The sequence below is a fragment of the Saccopteryx leptura genome, chromosome 7 (assembly GCF_036850995.1).
Source record: "Saccopteryx leptura isolate mSacLep1 chromosome 7, mSacLep1_pri_phased_curated, whole genome shotgun sequence".
NCBI lineage: Eukaryota > Metazoa > Chordata > Mammalia > Chiroptera > Emballonuridae > Saccopteryx > Saccopteryx leptura.
This window is the reverse complement of record NC_089509.1, coordinates 31,417,632-31,437,532: the sequence shown is the minus strand read 5'-3', so window position 1 is coordinate 31,437,532 and position 19,901 is coordinate 31,417,632.

Here is a 19,901-nt window from a genome sequence, read left to right as displayed (position 1 = left end):
AAGTAATGCCATTTATTGTTTGACTATGCCAAGTATTTCAGATGGCTTTGAATACTGAATTGGTAAATGCTTTACTGAAATAGTCATTAAGTTCTCCCACTTCTGAGGCAACCAAATATTTATCCCGCAAGATGAAACAAAAGTGATCTGAATGTTGCCCAAATCAGCATCTGAGAGGGAGGAGAAAGGTCACCCATGAATGGAATCAAGTTCTGACTACTTTGCAAAGAAGGAAGCAAGTCAAATTGTAAGTCATGCATTGCTGATTTAACATGTGGGAACAAGAAAGACAGGAAGAAGCTTAGAATGCTGGAGAAAGCTATGTGCCTGCCAGTGTCATAAAATTCTCTTTGTAATTCAATAAAAAAGTCATACTGTTGGAAAGGATCCAAATTTGGCTGCAATAACTTTCTACTCATACATCTTAAGGGTTATCAGTGGCTCTTTTTAGATTTGAATGATTTTATAGCAACAGCAACAATTTCCTTTAGGAATTATAATTTGATTACCACTTAAACTAGCCTTCCTTTTCCCTTTGGAAAATTTCAGCTCTCTGTAGCGGTGATGGTGGTGGGGGAGTAACTACAATTTAAAGGTGTTCTGGCCTGGAAGAAAAAGGAAAAGGTGTCGCAAAGGCAGCTGTCATTGGCATGTAACCATTTACCCAACCCTTTCCTCTTTCTTTAGACACAAAGGCCTGCCAGTTACCCTTTCCCCCTTGAGATTACCATCTCCCTCTAATTCATTTTTCTCTTGCTGTCCACTGCTGGACTTATTTTTAAACAGATTCCAAAACTGCATAATGATGAATGGAAAATTGAATTCCCACGTAAGGTATGAGCTTCTTCATTGTCCTCAGAAAAGGTCTGAGTTTCATACAACCATTTGTGTAATTCTGGGTTCTCCAAAGGAATTGATTTGTAATACCCCTAGCCATGACAAGAACTCACTCTAATTTCCACACCTCATTTTCTACTTTGCACTTATTAGTTCTATGATTCTGGAATAACCCAAGACTTTAAGTACTTGCTTTACTCAAACTGTGCCTTCTCATGACAGCTAAGTGTCTGACTCTGGCCCTGACCCCTCATTTCCTTCCATCTAGAAACTAGTGCTATTAACCTGTTCTTACTCTTTGGGCAGCTTGACACTTTACTGCACTCCTATTTTTCATTTTTTAGTTATCTTTTAGTGCAGAAAACTTCTACATGTGCTTTTGCATCACACAGCTATGACAGAACATTAATTATACTTCTAAAATTCGTAGAAAATAGTTTATACCTTAAAATGTTTGATATATTTAAACAGAAGGGCTTTAAAATGAGAAAGAATAACTGATGGCTTGCTTTAAAATTAAGTAATAATAAAAAATTTTGTTTTCTTTTGTTTTATTCATGTGGTAAGAAAATAGGAAGCAATGGGATTTTGTTCTATTTATTATTCATACTTATCTTTATTGATCACCTGCTTTGTTTACATTTCAGACACTATATTTAATAAGATTTTTATTTTTTTAAATAAGAAAGAATTTTTTGACTATCAATGTTATAAAACTTTAGAATTAAGAATAGAAAAGAAATAGTATCTAAGTTGTGGTCATTTTCAAGAAAGGATGATAAACTAGAAACACATTAGAAGATTATTTTAATATATTCTTGCCTAACCATATACTGAAATATAATGTGTTATCAACATACTATAAGAGCAGGACTCCAAAGGGATCCTGACCTGTGGTGGCACAGTGGGTAAAAGCATTGACCTGGAACGCTGAGGTCGCTGGTTCGAACCTCAGGCTTGCCTGGTCAAGGCACATGTGGGAGTTGATGCTTCCTGCTCCTCCCTCTGTTCTTTCTATCTCTTTCCTCTCTCTGTCTCTTTCTCTCTGTCTCCTCTCTCTAAAAAAATGAATAAATAAAATGTAAAAAATAAAATAATTATTATATTAAAAAAAAAAGACTCCAAAGGGAGTAAGAGAGAGCATCTTTGCCTGACCTGGCAGTGGCACAGTGGATAGAGTGTTGAACTGGATATGGAGGACCCAGGTTCAAGACCCCAAGGTTGCCAGCTTGAGAGTGGGCTCATCTGGTTTGAGAAAGACTCACCAACTTGAGTCCAAGGTTGCTGGCTTGAGCAAGGGGTCACTCAGTCTGCTGTAGTCCCTGGTCAAGGCACATATGAGAAAGCAGTCAATGAACAACTAAGGAGCCATAACAAAGAATTGATGCTTCTCATCTCTCTCCCTTCCTGTCTGTATGTCCCTATCTGTCTCTCCCTGTCTCTGTCACACACACACACACACACACACACACACACACACACACACACACACCATCTATTTCCTTCTTCTCTATGTAAAATAAAATCCAGGGCAACCTATGATTTTTATAGTCATATTGATAATAGAAAATTCTTTAGTCACTCTTAGTTTCAATCAAATTTTAATAATAGGAATGACCATTTCCAAAGTTAAAACACTGAACTACAGTTAGTCTTAAAGATGCTTCTCTTCTGCTGTGTCAAGAGATTTCTGGTTGAAAATAGGTATGGCTAGTTCCCTCCTTTTTATGTATCCTCTTCTTCTATTCCCATCTCCTTGGCTAAGGCTTTCCAACTCTTCCTGCAGAGTAGAGAGAGGAGTAAGGAGCAAGAAAGTTGTTACTTTACAGATATTTTTATAACTTGGCATTGACATATTCTGGCATCAGTGAATATTCAACAGTATCTTTTTGGAATGTGTTTGATGTTCTCTCAATGTTGACCTTGAGGATTTCTGGGTGGTGAAGTTCTCTGACACGGGCACAGAACCACCACCCCAGTTCCTGCCTCTGACGGTCCACCTGGTGGCTTCTTCTTGCTGAAATCCCTTCAAGAGATCTCCAGCCCAGCTCCCTCTTGCAGTATCCACAGAGGACCCCATAAGTCTATACCATGCTGAACAGAGGAAAATAGTCACTTCCTTCTGCTGTCCTTTTCACCCCAAGCCACACACTTCTGCATTTAGTCTTCCTAGTTGTGTTTCAAACACCTGTCCATTCACATTTCAAGAAATAAATATCAGAAGCTACAAAGTCTTTTCAAAGCCCTCATTTTTTGAAATAGAAGGAAATCATCTCTTTCTTTTCTTGTAGCAAGAAAACTACCTAGAACTCAGCAAATTTCTCTAGTGAAATATTTTCTTCTGGACTTTTGAACCTTATTCTTTTTATAGCCTTATATAAAGTACATATTAATCTCTATGTAGAGTTGATGGTTAACTCATATTTTTCCTCTGGGTGTTTTTTTTATATTTTCTGAGTTTTCTGCAATAAAATATCTATCTTCAAATGTTTCAGGATAAAGAATGAATACCTGGGTCCTGCATATTTTAAATATTCACCTGAAAAAGGGCAGATAACAGCAATTCCTCACTGTAAGACTTGATCGTTTTTCTTATGTATCCAACACAATTATTTTGAATTTTGTAGTGCTTTTTCAGGGAAGTTTTTATAGGATTCCAACTTGGCATGTTATTTCATCAATGGTATTTTAAAGAAGCGTTATTATTAGTAATTGGAAAATGGAATGAGATTTCAGCGTGCATTTTACAGTAGAGTGAAACCATTCTGGTTGACATTTCCCTTTTGCAAGTGACTGATCTCACCAGAGATTACAGTGTTTAGAACCTCTAATTCTACTTTTCTTTGGTTGAGGGAGGGGAAAGTCTGCTGCAGCAATAAGCTATGAGTTCTGAGGATTGCATAGGGGAGGTATGATATTATGAATACTGGCATAAGAATTTTGCAACACGTTAAGAAGACATTAAATTGATAAGTAAAAGAGAGAACAGCCTTTTGAAAGATGCGTGAGACAAAAGTGTCTGCGTTGTACAATTTCAGAACAAGATGGGGGTGTGCAAGGATGAGTAACTGATTGCCCAATTGTTTTCAGTCTCTTTTCCTTTTAGGGGGTCTCGGGTTATCTTAAGAATATTACAGCTGACAGCTAGAATAAAAACAGGTCATCATTTCCAAATGATTTCACAATCACCCATTAACCAGAATATTTTATATGAAAGAAGAAGATTTACATTGGCAAATTTAAATAAGACATAAGACATTTGAAAGTAAATGATCATCGTATAGTGAGTACTCTCAAAAGCAATATGATTTTTCCTGTGCTCTTTTATCCAGAGCTCTAAGACTACCCAGAAAAAAAATTAATTTAGTTTAAAATTGAAATCTAATATATCATTTATGTTTGTCAATCAAGTAAATTACTAAGCTATACAAAATTTATCCTGGGTATTATTGAAATTTGCACCTACCAAATAAAATACCACTAAATTCTTTGCTCTTAACCCTGTTTTGCTTACATACTGGACCAATGGGTTTCAAATTATGCACTTTGGACTGATATCATTATCACCTTGGAATCTGTTAGAATTGTAAATTCTGAAGTCCTGTTCTAGACCTACTAAATTAGAAACTATGAATTATAAGTATAAAAGAGTTTATGCAGTTTATTATCTAAAGTGTGCAACAGTTTGTTCTGTGACAGTATAAAAATCACAAGTTTGTTAAGATAAGCTAAAAAAACCAAGGTTAACCATAAAGACAAATTCATGGTGAAATCATCCTATTAAAAGCTTATATTCCACCACCATCTTTTTTTTTATTGCCCCATGACTTCTGCTGTTTCTGATGCCCAAAATGATATCTGTGTGAAATGTGTAGCACCTGAGAGATGTACCTTATTGATGGATAGTTGAGCTGATTGAAAGGATGGAGGTACTTGAGGTCCCTGGGCAGAATCAAGGCCATCTCTGGGCCTTGGCTCCCTAAACTAAAGATAAAGGACACACATGTTTTCAAGACTGTTCTGTTGGTTCATCTCTACATCCTGTAGTCCTTGGTACACAGCAAGGTAGAATAATACAAAATGGTTACATTAGTTAAATCCAAGTGTGTTTCATAACTTGCCCTCATCCCCCAGTGTCACCAGTAGTCACAAATTATATCTATAGAGAATAAAGAATACTGAAAATTTTCTAGAATTCTGATTGGTCAGAGAGCATTATTACTATTGTGCTTGGGGAAGTTCTAAGTTTTCTTTCCACAGGGCTATTCCACCATATGTGAGACCCTCTCCAATGTACTTGATCAATTTTAAAAGTTCTTAGCTGGCAGGAGGATATCATATTTTAGTGAACAGGAGAGATTTAGGCAGTATAGAAACTCTGCATACAAGATAGTTTGGAGCATGAGAGACCAGGAAAACGTTATTTGCAAGGAGGAAGTTCAAAGTGGGATGAAGAAGGCAACATTGGAGAGTTTAATGGGGATTATATAACCTAACAGTTTATAAGAAAGTGCAAGAAGCTAGATGAGGTAACAACAATATTTTTAATCCAGAGTTATCTAAATTTATATATACATTTGGAACTATATTCTGCTCTGGGAAGGGGAATATAAGGCCCCAGATAACTTGGAGAGGGATTCAGGTCCCAGATAACTTGGAGAATTCTGCCTCCTGTTTAAGTAGTGGGATTTTCTTCAGTTTGTCCAAAAATGCTGCTTAGCAATTATTCTGGGAAGATGTAAGAGAATAAAAGCTCTTTTATCATTTTTTTTTTTTTGCTTTTCCACATAAAATCAATTTGTGGATTGCATAAATTGTAGGATATAATTCTACTATTTAAGCCAGAAACTTTCCCATCTGACCAAGACAATTGCGAATATGCTAAATTTGCTTTAATGAAAAGTCATTCTTTACATAGCTTACATTGACATAAGATGACAAGTCACTCAACAGAGAAAGAGTTCTTTGTCTGAATTAAACAATAAGCCAGCTCTCCCACAAAAAAACACCATTCTATTCTGAACTAAATGCATTTTCAACTACTGCTGTATTCAGGACCAAAACCAAGGGAGGCCCATCTGCTAGGAAGGCCAAAAGCCCATCATATGGTGTGTGAGTCCAGTCTGTTATGAAAATGGCCACTCTAAACTGTTTGCAATTTAAAAGTGCATACTGAGAATTTTGTGAACTTCTATTGACTGACTTCTGTTAAATGTACCATTAAGAATCCAATTTACACTGGCTTCCACTAAAATGTGGTGCTCAGGGCATTCTGATAGGTACATTATGATAGTCAATTGTCATAGGCTAAAAGTCAGCACCTCTTCAGCTCAAATACACCAAGCATTTGTTGCCAGTTTTAATAGGAGCTCTCTTGCCCTGGAATGGCAGCACTGACAAAATATAACCTTATATGGTGATTTGAGGGGTATCAGGCTGGGTCCAGGAATAAATGCTAATTGAACAAAGTTGAGAGGACCTAGATGGTAAACTCTGACATCAGTCTTCACAAATCTGGGTCTTCATTTTCTGCTTAGATTGAAAATTTATAGAGGTTAGACCCTGAATGTCAAGTCAAGTGAGGTGATAAATTAGGTCAATTACTACATGGTTGATATGTAAGCCATACTAATGCTTAGTAAATATAGTACACTTTTGATTATGATTACCAACACTCACATTTATTTATTTTTTTGTCACTTATATCATCACAGGATTACTAATCAAGTTAACAATTCACTGGTTAACTTTATTTTCTTTTCCTAAATAAATATTTCTTTACCATATCACTGAAAATTCTTCTAAAAGCATGTTTATCTAATATTTTCAGTTCCTTTCCCTAACGTTGTCTTTTCAATGATTATAGCAATGAGATGAAATTGTACTTCCTAATATAATTTATTAGATTAATTTTATATTTTAAAAAAGACATTAAAAGAAACTCTTTCAGTGTAAGTCTATAGACCATGGTAGGTTGTGGTAACATTCTGTGAAGTCACATTTTCAGTGAATTCAACCTGAAATAAACTATATATTAATTAGATCTCTTTTGTTTATGAGTAACTTGTGCTACTGTTAAAGCTCTCCATCCAATTGTTTTTGCTTTTTTTTTTTTTCAAAACAGAATTAGAAAAGTATTGATATAGAGGCAATCACAGTTTCTGTGGAAATTTCTGGCAGGCTCTATTTTGTAAAACTGGTCATTTTGGTTTTTTTATTAGCTGGAAGGCAAACTAGAGTCTTAGTAAAAGTACTAATTTTAAAATATACACCTTTGGTTTAAATTTCAACTCTGGCTCTTACTGGCTTTGTTACTTTCAGCAAGACGTAAGGCTACAATGCCTCAAGCTGAATTTGGGGGGGAAATAGCAATAATAATAATCAATAATAATAATATTAATATTGTTCTAATGTGAAAATATTGTGTTCAATAAGGATCAATTCAATCAGTAGTAATGGGAATGCCTCTGGCCACTCAAAGCTCACCATGCAAATAGGGGCTGTATTCTATCATGAGTTTGGTTCTTTGGAAGTTGGTTGCATTCTGAGGCTCATTGAAATGCATGTCAGGTGACTTAGTCTTCTGCAAAAATGCTAACCAATCAAGAAGGAATAAGAAAATCTTGGGAGAAAAAAGTAGGTATATCACATTTTATAGATTTCATTACATGGATAAAGAAATAATTCCTGGTTTTGGTGTTAAAATACAAAAGGAATATCTGATTAAGTCATAGAAAACAAATATGTCAGGTTTCAATTTATTGTCTCTCAGACCTAAATCTGTCCTTCTTGGCCTGCTATGTGATCATGGAGGTAGACTTTGTAAATATTTCTCTTTTGCCAGCTGTCATGATATTAAGCCTTACCATTTAGAGGGGTTGGTAAAGCACTGGAGGAGGAATGGAGTTTTTTCTTCCCTGATTCCTGTGTTCCCTGCTGGTCAGCTTCCTCCCACATACACTTTCATCCAGGGCTCTACTCCCGAGGAGTGCAGTTTCTCTACCTCTCATCTCCGTCTAGTCTCTCCCAGCATGCAGCCATGCAGAGCACTTTCTCCAGTGCTGGCTCTGACACTGCTGACCTTGGTGCAGCAGGGGGTGACCTGCAGAACCCAGCAGACAGCAGGGCTTTAACAGTAGCACAAGTTTCTTTTCCCTTTACTTTTTCCAGTACCTTCAGAATGGAGTGCTGTTGGTGAGGCCCCTCTCTTTGTATGACCTCTCTCAGCACCTCTTATATGACTTCATATCAAGTTCTGAACTACAGCACCTCCTTGAGGCTGGCTTCCCTTACCACTCAGAGAGCACATTCCTAGCAATGTTCACCAGCAGGACTCTTCAGCAAGTTCCCACCATCCAGAGAGCTCTGGCTATGCCCATTCCAAAGTGGTCTCCATCTCAGCCCTGGTGAGGCAGGCACAGGGTGACTGACACTCCCTTGGCACTTGGGCATTCTACTTCATCACTAGGGGTCCTGGCTGTTTCTTAAATCTGCTAGTTCCCTGGTTTTTGTTTTTTGTTTTTTTAGTTTTTTTTATATTCTCTTTACCTCTTTCTAGCCAATTTTTTATTACTCTAATCTCCTGTTAATAAATCTTTATCTTAAATTTTTCTTTTCAAATTACTATATAATTTCTATTTCCTGATTAAACTCAGACAGCTATAATAAATCTCCTACTTTACTTTATCTTTGATACAAACCATTATTGGGAATCAACAGGCCTCCTGTAATCTTAGAAGGATAGTGAAATATGAATCAGAATCCCCCCCAAATTAAGTATTTTTTATTCACTGTTAGTGAAAATAATTGAGAACTACTTTATATACTGTTTCAATAGGTCACCAAATTTTAAAAGGTAGCATAACCATTAAGGTTATTATTTTCCCTAGATTTTATATTTCTATACCAACCAGCTTTGATTGTAATTAGAGCCATTTAATAAGTAAATGTTATTAGTTGACCTACATGCATAAGTCACCATTAAAATAAAGAAAAAAACACACAAAAAATGGTTTTTGTGGATTTAAAATTTTGTGTTATATTTCATCTGAGACCCAAAATATGAGTTATTCAGGAAATAAGTCATAAAATACCTCTGATTAAAAATATGAAATACTATTTTTGTATTCTACTTTTCTAAATAAAATTAACCCCTGCTTGGTCCATGCTTTTAGCAGGTGATTTTAGTTTATCATTTTGTAGCTCTATAATATTGTGGTTAGGTTTAATTACTTTTAGATTTGTCTTCTAATTTATCTTTGCTATTTCTTTGTGTATTTACTTTCTGACTAAGGACAATCTCTTTGACTTTGTTATATTTCAGTTTTATTTCTTTGAAATATAAATAATAGTTTGTCAAATTAAAACATCTGATGATGATCTTATTAAGAACATTTGAGAGTATTAGAGCAAAAAGCTTTAAATGATCAAGAAAATTAGTAAATATTTGTCTGAGATGCTCTAAATAGTAATAAACAATTAACTCTTCTGTAATTTCCATGTAAGTAACTGATAAACACAATGAAGTCAAAATTCAATTGAGCAAATTTAAAGATCTAATTGGCTTAATTCAGCAATTCATGAATCAGGCAGCATCTTATCAAGCAACTACAAGGTTGCTTTGATGAATTGTGTAAAATAGAAGGTTTTTATAGGCAAAAGGAGAGTGGGAATACGAAGTTAAAAGAGTGAATTATTTTAGGCAAAGACACTTTCTCTTAGAGGAAGACAGGGGAGTTTATCAGGCAGATTACCTCACCAGACCAGAAATTTCCAGATTGATTATTTTAAAATTCTACTCCTGGGAGAGCCTGAAATTACAATTACTAGGTTAACTATTAAGTAAGGTGACCAATCGTCCTTCATTAGGGAGGACAGTCCTTCTTTTGTAAGTTCTGTCCTCCCTCGAAAAGTGTCCTCCTATATGTCCTCCTTTTTGATATTGGAAGACTAATCTGTAAATGTCCATATTCAGTTGATACAGAGTCAATCCATTGCATGTGACATGATGTATTTGTATATAAATAAATACTTTTTTCTTATAATTATTATTAAAAATTAATAGACATGTAGGCATAATTACAATATAAAATATTACAAATGTTTTTATTATGCATTTATTATATTATAGTGTATTATTGTTGCAATGAATAAAATGTTACTTTTATTTATAATATTGTTTTCTTCAATTTATTTTTGTCCTCATTTTCATTGTAAAAATGTTGGTCACCTTATATTAAGTTTTGGTTTGGTTACTTGAGTTAGCAAATGTGACTCTATTTTGGGTCTGATGTTTCATTTTTTAGCATTACTGAGCCAGTGGAAGTTTTGACAATTTGACTATTTTCAACATAGTTTCATTTTTCATTTAGTTTAATTTCTTCATCATTAAAGGTGATCAAACATGGTATACATAGTGTGCTAGACATTTGCTTAAATATTAGCTATTTTATTTTATCACTATTTTCCATAGCATTACAATATATAACTAAACAATTAACTTAATCTTGTGCAATAACTAAGGTTTCTAAAAATAAATCTTTGGCCTCTTAAATATATTTTATAGTATCATCTTTTGAAATAAAAAGAAAAAGAAAATTGTGGAGCTATAGAACTATACTATGTATAAAAGTGTCAGCTAAAGAAATATAAAGCTAAAAGCTCTAGCTATCTTATCTTACCCTCCCCAAAAACCACTTTGCAGTAATGCAAAGGTAAGGTAGATAAACATGAATTCCTCCATGACTATGGGATGGGAAAAACCCTGGGCCTTAAAACAGTGATAAGGAACAATGAGAGTTTCCTTTTCACTATTCATTTCTTCTTGTAACTCACTGCTCTATAAGAACTTTATCTATTTTTTTTCTAATATAGTTTTTGTGTAACTTATCACAATGAATCACTTTGTCCAAGCTGTTACTTTTCAGCAGCTGACAAGACTAGCATTTGTTTCTTTGTTTGAGTCTAAATAATGGAAGTGAAATTTATGTGGCAGTTGTGGCTGTTGCATTTCAGTAACATAATTGCTCAAGTGTGAGAGATACATAGAATAGCGCTACAAGTAAATGCTTTAATAGAAGCCCATCTACTGTCTCTTTTCTAAGTTTATAATTATATCGCTCACATAATTCTGCTTTCAATTATGGTATGTGTGTCGTTAAAAAACAAGGCAATGTTTAATTCGCTATAATATGACTTCTTATTCCTACTGTGCCTGAAAATTTCTCTCTAAGGTCTCTCTTGAATTTTGAAAGGGAACTTTTTAGCCTTTACTGCAATTATACCCTACCTCTTTTGTGAAGTTGCCAGTCAGTTTAGTCATTGTTCCTCTACATGTAATAAATAATTTTTCTCTGGCTGCTTTCAATATATATATTTATTGTTGGCTTTCACAAATTGAAGTATTATGTGCCTGGGGAGTCTTTCTTTAAGTAACATAGTTTTTTCTTGAAATCTATAAGTTTTACTTTATCACCAAGTTTGGAAAGTTTGGGGTCTTTAATTTTTTCAAATATTTTTCTGTCCTTTTCTTTTTCTTTCTTTCTTTTTTTAAACTTCAATTTCCCATAAGTTTGATGGTTTGATTTTGTCCCATAGGTTATGTGAGTCAAATAAGTTTTGTAAATATTATGTATATGTTTGCTGGCTAATAGTTTGCATTGTGTGTGAGAGACAGGTTGTAAGCTGGCAAGGTCCTCATAGCCTAAGGCAGGGGTAGTCAACCTTTTTATACCTACTGCCCACTTTTATATCTCTGTTAGTAGTAAAATTTTCTAACCACCCACCGGTTCCACAGTAATGGTGATTTATAAAGTAGGGAAGTAACTTTACTTTACAAAATTTATAAAGCAGAGTTACAGCAAGTTAAAGCATATAATAATAATTACTTACCAAGTACTTTATGTCGGATTTTCACTAAGTTTGGCAGAATAAATCTTTATAAGACAACTTACTATAGTTAAATCTATCTTTTTATTTATACTTTGGTTGCTTGTCTACCGCCCACCATGAAAGCTGGAACGCCCACTAGTGCGCGGTAGGGACCAGGTTGACTACTCCCCACAACCCTTGACTGTTGCATGATGTGGGGTGGTACACTCTTATGAGGAATCCCATTTTTGCCTCAGATAATTTCCTTATTTGTATATTGGCTTAAAGGCTTTAATTTTCTACACTATAAAATGAAACAGACCTGGGGCTCTTTCTCTTGCTTGGTTCCTGTAATTAGCTTTGCAGAGGAGAGGCAGCCAAGATGGTGGAGTGCTGAAAGAGAAGCCAGTTTGTGCAAAGTTTGTGCAAAGAGAAGGAGATGAGGAACAGAGGTGAATAAGGCTGATGAGGTAGAAACCTCTGATTCTAGGAAACTTGGATGAGTCAGTGGCTTTGGGAGCCCTGAATGGAAAGGGAAGTGTTTTCCCAATGTGTATTTTCTTGCCTGCAGGGTATGAGCTAGAATTAAAGGTAGTGGCCCATCAGTTCTTGATAGAATCAATCAGAGTCCGAAAGACCAGTGTAATAGGCTTTAATGCAAGGAAACCTGCCGGGCTGTCTTGTAAGGGCAAGCAGCCCCTGGTTCTCTAACAGGTAGGGTTAAATAGGGTATCTGATGGGGGGGGGGGGCTGGTAGTCATTAAGGAAAAAGTCATTCAAGGCTTTCAGCAATTTATGTAAGATTAACCATAAATAAGCTAGGGGACCTTCCAAACCCAGATTAGTCACCTGGATGCCTGGGGGAAGGTTATCTGGAACATCTAGTTTGTCAATGTCCCTTTGTCCACGAGGAGGGGGTCATGGCCCCTACCTGCAACCCTATCATTCCAGCCTTTTGTTATATGGTTGAGGGGTGATGATCATTTTTCTGTAGCTACTTCCTGCTGGTAAGGGGCAGTGAGTCTGGGGAAGGGATGGCTGTCTTAGGCTGTGGTAGTGAAGTAGAGAACTTCTGGTAGGTGGCTTAGAGTAAGAGAAGTTCATGGACAGTCCAGATAGTGAAGGTCTTTAGGAGGTCCTGGAGGAAATTAAAGAAAAGGTGCAGGAGACAGACCACATGCTGAGAAGGCAGGGTAGGGTTATAGGGGCGGTAGTCTCTCCTCTGTAACTTCTTCCCGCTGTCTAGGGGTGTAGTCATAGGGGCTCGGATTTTTCTGCTCGGTGAGTGTAGGTTTCAGGGTTGGTTTGTAGAGATAGGTAGATTTCTCCAATTTTCTGGTTGGTGAAGGCCTGCAGGTGGTTCTGTAAAAAGCTAGAGAATGGGCTTAGGAGACAGGGCTAAAAAGCTAAATGACAAATATGAAAGTGAGTAGACCAATAAATGGTAGTAGCCAAGACACCCAGCTTGTGTGGAGCCACTGATTCCAGGTTTTGGCTTATTTTTCACAGGTTCATTGAGCTTGTTCCTTCAATTTGGTTGCTGCATCTCTAACCAGCCCTGACTGGTTGAGGTAGAAGCAACACTCTCCCACTAGAAAAACACAAATACCTCCTTTTTCTGCCATTAAAAGATCAAGGCTTTGACAATTTTGTAGTGTGACGGCGGCTAGGAAATCAAGTTGATCTTTGAGTTTAACTAGAGTAGAGGCAATTTCTTCTAGGAGGTCTTCAGAGAGAGAGTGAAAATAAGACGAGAAGTGACCAGTCTGCCCACCCACAGACCTACTCCTATAGAGATTCTTAAGGCAATAAGAAGAGAAATTACCTGTATGGCTCATCTGTTCCTTAGATTGATGGGTAGAGTACTAGGAACTGGGAGAGGATCAGGGGGTGGAATTATGTTGATATTCGGGGTGAGATTGACTAGAATACAGGTTTCTGTTCAGTTAGTTGGGAGGCACATATAGGTGTTGGTTCCACACATATAGAAAGCCCCTGATTGGGTGATACAGGCTGAGAGGTGAATAGAGAATAGATGGACAAGGGGTCTGTAAGGCCAGTAGCCACCATTGTGGCCATTCACATGCAGATTCCCATTGGATTTGGGCAGAAGGTAAAGAACTGTCAGACTCGGAGGATGGTGGGCCATTCTGTTTATTGGTGTCTCACCAAGACAAGCAAGCCACAAGAGAAGACAAGGGAAAAGCAGAAAACCTGCTTTTCCCACGAAGGGCAAGGGATCAGGGAGGCCCTTGCAATGGTGATAGCAGGAACCGAGAGAGAGCAAGCTCCCGGTCTGCCCCACTTTACACTTTATAGTATAGAAATAAAAACCTTTAATCCAATATACAAACAAGGAAGTCTCTGATACAAAGCCACTTATCTGAGGCATAATGGGATTCCTCATGAGAGTGCACCACTCCACATCATGCAATCAGTCAAGGGTGTGGGGAAAAGCTTAGTCTTAAAACTAAGCCTTAAGCTATAATGACCCAGCCTGCTTACAGCCTGTTCCCCACACTTAATACAGACAATAACCGAGCAAACATATACATCATATGTAAAGCCAGTAGCATGGCCACCATCACAACCACCTGGCCAATGCAGGTTCGCATAGAATTTGGACAGTTGGTAATGAAACAATGGAGCCAAGAACTGATAGGCCATTAGCTTTAATCCTAGCTTGCACACAACGGGCAAGTAATACACACAGTGGGAAAACACTTCCCCTTTTCATTCAGGGCTCCCAAAGCCACTGAGTTATCCATGTTTTCTAGAATCAAAGGTTTCTAGTTCACCAGACTTATTCACCTCTGTTCCCCATTTCCTTCTCCCTGCACAAACTTTACACAAACTGGCTTCTCTTTCAGCATTCCACCATCTTGGCTGCTTCTCCTGGCCTCCTCCACCTGGCCTTTCTCTACTCTCCTCTCTAATGCCAATCTCAGAAACCTAGAGCGAGCAAGCTCCTGGCCTGCCCCACTTTATAGTGTAGAAACCAAATTTAATCCAATGTACAAACAAGGAAGTCTCTGATACAAAGTCACTTACCTGAGACATGATGGGATTCCTCATGAGAGTGCATCACCCCATATCAAAAAGGGTGGGAAAGGCTTAGTCCCAAAACCAAGCCCCAGGCTACAAGGATCCTGCCTGCCCACAGCCCACCCCTAGCACACATTAATATAATCATGCCCATCCCAAGCAAGAAGGGCAACCAATACCATCACCTGGGAGATGGGCTTTCACGTGGGCAGCGCCATTTTTAACAAAGTAAGCATAATATATTTTACCTGCCCAACATTACATTTACAAATGTTTTTGACCAACAGGGTCAGTTTCATTCGTCTGTCTCAGAACTCCAGATGGTCAAGATGGAGGAAAGTGCAGCCCCAACTAGGGGGGAGACATGGTCAGAGGCCTGCTTTGAGCATTGCAACCGTGTGAAAGGGGTAGTGAGCCAGGGATAGAGTCGTGTGGTGGGATAGGAGCATTTATGTTGTGAAACTGTAAGAGTAGGGGGTCCTGTGAATCAAACAGGGTCAGAAAATAATCCGTTTGCTTCTGGAGAGACTTGATAGTTAACACGATGGTTCTGATGGTCTTTGGGAAATTGAATAGTTATTGGGGTGTTGCAGAGGTTAGAGGGGAGGTGACCAACTGGGATGTCACCCTGAGTCTTGAAGCATAGGGGAGCAGGTGAAAGGAGAAGGGTATTTAAAGTGACTGGTCTTTGAGCAGGAGTGGTACAGGGTTTTCATTTTTCAAGCTGGGAATAATAGGTTTGATATAGCTTGTTTGCTTGTTTGGCAGCTGAGCTGGCTCTCTCAAAGAAGGTGGCCCCTCTCTGAATCTTGTACATAAGAGTGGTGTGAAGGAGATGAGTATTATTAAGAGGAATAGGGAGAGCTGAGTAAGCTGAAGATGACATGGACAGACATATCCAGCAGTTGGCTGCATAGGAGGAGTTAGTCTTGATTATGAGATTTTAAATAAGATTAAGAGAGCTTTCTAGATGTGAGGATTCCAAGAGGGAGGGTTTGGGGGCACAGTATGCCTTTAAGGGTAAGGAGATAAGAAAGAATAGAGCAATCTGGAATCTCTGTCCTATCTATTGTCAGGGGGTAATCATAGTTCCTCACAGTTCAGGCTGTTCTTCTGGGATTTCAATCAGTCTGATGTTGGTGGCCCTAAGCGGGAGCAGGCAAATCTGGGCATTGATTCAGGTTGACTGGAAGGGTCATCCATAGGCATGTGTGGAGATGGAGCTTCCATTTTCTTTAACCTGGAGACATAAAACTAGGGGACCTTTCCCTGGAGTTTTGCAGCCATGGGGTGGTGAGGAGAACCTTGGGATTCACTATGCTGGGTGGTCAAGGTAAATTTATAACAGAATTGGGCAAATCTGGCTGGCCAAGAAGCAGTAACAGGGCCTATTCCGAGGACAGAAGGTGAAAGGAGAGAGAGGTTCGGAATTTGGAGAGTAGGTCCTGGCCTAAAATAGGCGGAGAACATCAAGGTAGGAGGAGAAAAGAATGTGCAAAGGAGACACCATGTATAGACAAGACAGTGGATCTGTGGCCAACAGGGAGAAAATAAGACCACTGTAAAGCCAGTAGCCACTGCCAGTCACAGCTGCCTGGCCCATGCAGGTTCGCATTAGATTCGAACAGACGGTAATGAAACAATGGAGCCAGGAACTGGTGGGCCATTACCTTTACTCCTAGCTTGTACTCGGCACACCCTCGGTTCCAAAACCCACTCATTCAATGCTCACAAAGCTACTGACTTATCCGAGTTTCCTAGGATCAAAATTTTCTAGCCTCACCAGCCTTATTCACCTCGTTCCCCATCTTCTCTCTGCACAAACTCTGCACAAACTGGCTCTCCTTCAGCATTCTGCCATCTTGGCTGCTTCTTCTCCCCTCCACATGGCCCTTATTTGCTCACCTCTCTGCTCTCCTACTAGAATGTAATCCCTCTTCTCCTGAACAACGTGATCTCTCCTTTTTAAAACCTTGGGCGTGAAAGCCCTCCCCCAACACACATTAATATAATCACGCCCATCCCAAGCAAGAAGGGCAATTAATACTATCACCTGGGTGACAGGCTTCCACGTGGGCAGTGCCATCTTTAACAAAGTGAGCATAATGTATTTTATCTGCCCAACAACCATCAACACCCACAACAGAGATCTTTAAGGGATGAGCAGGACCCAAATATTTGGGCAAGGCAGAGTAAGTGGCCCCTGTGTCTATAAGAAATGAGATCACCTTACCTGCTACTTGGATGGCTATCTTAGGCTCTTTGATGATGATGTGAATTGGGGCTGACGGCCCTGGGCACCTTTAGTCTTCAGTGTCAGGTCCTAGTAGACTGGGCAAGGTTAGGTTGGAGGTGTTTGGTAGGGGTGGAAGAGACTGAACCCTCCCTTAGAGGAGTGAGGGGGCAGTCTACCTTCCAGTGTCTCTTTTTCCCACAGCAAGGGCAAGGCCCTGGTGGGGCCGAGGAGGCAGACAGTCTTTTTGCAAAATGACCTTCTTTCCCACACTTGAAGCAGGTCCCTAATGGAGTATGATGGGACCCCTTAGGGGCATTGCAGCCTTTAAGGAAAGCCACCAAAAGCTGGTATTTTGCCTGATCTCTTTGGGCTGTCTGCCTTCTCCTGTTCCTCTCAGTTATTATAGACCTTAAAAGCCATGCTCAGGAGATCCTGTTGAGGGGTTTGAGGGCCGTCCTCTGCCTTTTTAAGCCTTTTCCTTATATTGGAGGCTGATTGGGAGATGAAATGAGTGTTAAGAATTATGGCCCCCTCAATCAAATTGGGGTCGATTTTAGTATATTTTTGGAGTGCCTCTGGTAGGCAGGACAGGAATTGGGCTGGATTTTTGCTGCTCGTTGTGAAATTTCTCAGAGTTTTTCATAGTTAACTTCCTTGTGAGCAGCCTTTTGGAGTCTTACTATTAATCAGGTGACCATATGATTACGAAAGTCTCTGCCAGGTCAGATCATATGCCTGGGTTAGGTATCTGAATTTCTTTATGGAAGTGTCTGGGTCTATGGAGAAGAAGCCTAGTCTCTTTTCTGTTTGGGACAGGTCTGAGAGGGAGAACGGGACAATGGATTCTCACAATTCCCTCAGTACCTGCTCCCTCCTGGAGGGGGAGGAGGGGGGTTTGGGGGATCATCAGTGTCTGACTCTGAGCTTGTATGATCTCTAGATGGCAGGGAGCTGTCAGCACAGAGGAGAGGAAGAGAGGAAGCAGATGGATGCACAGCGTGATCAGCTGGATGGAAAGAGAGAGGGTCAGAATCTGCAGGAGGAAGAGGAGGAGGTTGAGGTGCTGGTGGTGGTGTCACGTGGTCAGAGGGATCAAAAAGGTCAGAGCTTAGAGGAGAGTTGGAGGAGGACAGGGGAGAAGGGGTTCTTGTTAAAAGTATTTTGTAGATCTAGCAAGAGAAACAGAGGGAGAGTTGAGAACAGAGAAAGAAGAAAGCCTGTACATAAGGAATTTCTGAGGCCTTCCCAGTCCAGTGGCAAAAATTATTGAGATTTTTTAGTGTATTTTAATTGAAAGTAGTTTATATTGGGGCCACGCGGTATGTCCCCATGATAGGTAAAGGAGGTATATGAGACTTGGGGAGGATGCAGGAGCATCCCCCTTCTTCCTCTTACAACTGTAGAGAAAGGAAGGGGAAGAATTGTCAGGGTCGTCACCCGCGAGAATTCAGTCCCTGTGAGTAAACTGAGTAGCAGGTTTCTTGGCCAAGCACCTGGACTTGCAAAAATGTAGCCTGAGTAGACAGGAAACCCCAAGGTCTACCTCCCCAGATTTTTAGGTTGAAAAATTTGCAAGAGTGCCTCCTGGAGGAAGGGAAGATGAAGAAGGAGCCCTAATCCTGGTCCGGCAGGGGTTTGGAACAGGGTCACGAAGCCAGCCAATCTACCCCCACTCCCAGGACCAAGCAGAGTCAGGGAGTAAGCCAGGAACAAGCTGCCTCTCTTTGCTGCTTCCCTGGTAGTAAGCTTGGGTGAGAGCTGGGGGATCGTCCAGGCAACTGGAACCCTGTCCTGAGTTTCAGCACCAAATGATAGAATTAATCAGAGTTCGAAAGACCAGTGTAACAGGCTTTAATGAAAGGAAACCTGCCAGGCTGTCTTGTAAGGGAGATCAGCCCCTGGTGATCTAACAGGTAGGGTTAAATAGGGAATTTGAGGGTGGGGACTGGTAATCATTAAGGAAAAATGTCTTTTTCAGTAATTTATGTAAGATTAACCATAAATAAACTTGGAGGGGACCTTCCAAACCTGGATTAGTCACCCGGATGCCTGGGGGAAGGTTATCTGGAACATCTAGTTTGTCAATGTCCCTTTGTCTACAAGGAGGGAGTCAGGACCCTTACCTACAATCCTATCAGTTCTTAGCTTCATTGTTTCATTATTGTCTGTCCAAATCAAATGCAAACCTGCATGTGAATGGCCACGATGATGGCCCCTGGCCATACATTTGGCGTAGTCTGTGGCAGGATTTGGATCAGATCGGTATGGAGCCACCACCACCTTTGAGCAGTGGAGTAGAGGACTGGCTGCTGTTATGGTTCCCCATGGCTGTCCTTTTGGGGACCATAGGCTGGCTGACTTTTACAGCCATGCGTGAGGAAGCCGAGTGCTCTGTGGAAGAGGCTGCCTGGGACCTGCAAACCGAGCAGTGGAAGGAGCTGGAGCAAACACGGGAGAAACAGATGCTGACCCTGGAGCTGGAGAAAGCACCAGAGAAAGAGGTTGACCGGGTTCCCAAGATTCGCCTGGAAATGGAGCAAGTGCTGGAGAAAGAATCACAGGTGTGTGAGTTGCAGATTGCCCTGGAGATTTCCCAAAGCTAGCTGCAGCAGAAGGCTAGGGCTGAGGCCAGGGCCGGAGCTGCAAGGCCTGCGGGGCAGCAGGCGGCGGCAGCCTGGGTGTAAAGCCAGAAGCCAAGGCTACCGTCAGAGCAGCCCGGCCCATGCAGGTTCGCATTGGATTCAGACAGTCGGTAAAGAAACAACGGAGCCACAAACTGGTGGGCCATAGTCTTTAATCCTAGCTTGCACCCGGCGGGCAAGTAAAAATACACACTGGGCTCCAAAACCCAATCACATTCAGTGCTTATAAAGCCACTGACTTATCCGAGTTTCCTAGAATCAAAGGTGTCTAG